This window comes from Bison bison, unplaced genomic scaffold (assembly GCF_000754665.1).
Source record: "Bison bison bison isolate TAMUID 2011002044 unplaced genomic scaffold, Bison_UMD1.0 scf7180017858224, whole genome shotgun sequence".
In the NCBI taxonomy this organism is placed as follows: domain Eukaryota; kingdom Metazoa; phylum Chordata; class Mammalia; order Artiodactyla; family Bovidae; genus Bison; species Bison bison.
In genome coordinates, this window is record NW_011488797.1 from 1 (window position 1) to 1,021 (window position 1,021).

The window sequence follows — 1,021 nt, forward strand, 5'->3', positions numbered from 1 at the left end:
CTGGCCCAGCCGCTTCAGGCCTTCCACCAGCTTGGGCAGGTTGGCCGGGTTCTTGGCCTCCACAGCGATCCTGACAACAGGGCTCACACTGAACTTCATCACCCGCACGTTGTGGGCATGCTCAAAGGTGGTGATGGTGCCAGTCTTCACCAGGAACTGGTCCACGCCCACCAGGCCCACAATGTTGCCACAAGGCACATCCTTGATAGGCTCCATGTAATGGCCCATCATCAGGATTGTCCTCTGGATCAGCTTCCGGTACAGGTCCTCCTTCTTCCCAGAAGTATAGTTGGGTCCCATGATGCGGACCTTCAGGCCAGTAGACACCAGCTCTGAGAAGACCAGGCCAAAGGCACAGAACCGACCTTTGGCAGAGGTCGGCACCATTTTGGAAATGTACATCATGAGAGGGCCTTTGGGATCACAGCTTTTAATGCCCATGGCTGCCTCATCGTCTGGGGGCCCCTCGTACAGGAGCTCACTGCAGTACTTCTGGGCCATCACAGGGGAAGACAGTGGATGGTGATCATCTACAGCAGGGCATCCCCAGGAGGCAGCCAGTGGCACATCAGAGCTTTCAGAAGTGGTTTGCCCTCCTTGTCCTTATCTTTACTGTCCAACTTGATGTCCAGTTTTTCAATTAGTTTTGCCATCTCCTCTTTCTTGAAGTTCATGATTGCATCAAACACCTTGAAGACTGGGTCCAGGATAAGCTGGTAGAACGTCCGTGGCAGCTTCTTGCCATCAGGGCTGTTGGCTGACTTGCTGAACTTGCCGGTGGCTGGATCAAAGTACCTGTTCGGAGAACACCCAACCCAAGAGTTAGAGAAATCAGCGGCGAGGGGGGTGGTAATCTGGGTGAAAAAAAAAACCCTACGGACACTCGAGCAGTGTCTTGAACACTTACCGGTCTCCCCACAGCTTTTTCATCATGTCCTCCACCTTCTTGGCCCGCTCAGCAGGCCCTAGCTGTCCCTCGCCCTTGGTGGCAAACTTGGCCACATACATCTCTGCAAACTGC

The 1,021-nt window shown here is 54.1% G+C and overlaps 1 pseudogene; it reads right to left on the reverse strand.

Annotated features, from left to right (window-relative positions):
* Window positions 1–3: 3 nt before the first annotated feature.
* Window positions 4–1,011, reverse strand: LOC105004906 (annotated as a pseudogene).
* Between the last annotated feature and the right edge of the window lie 10 nt (window positions 1,012–1,021).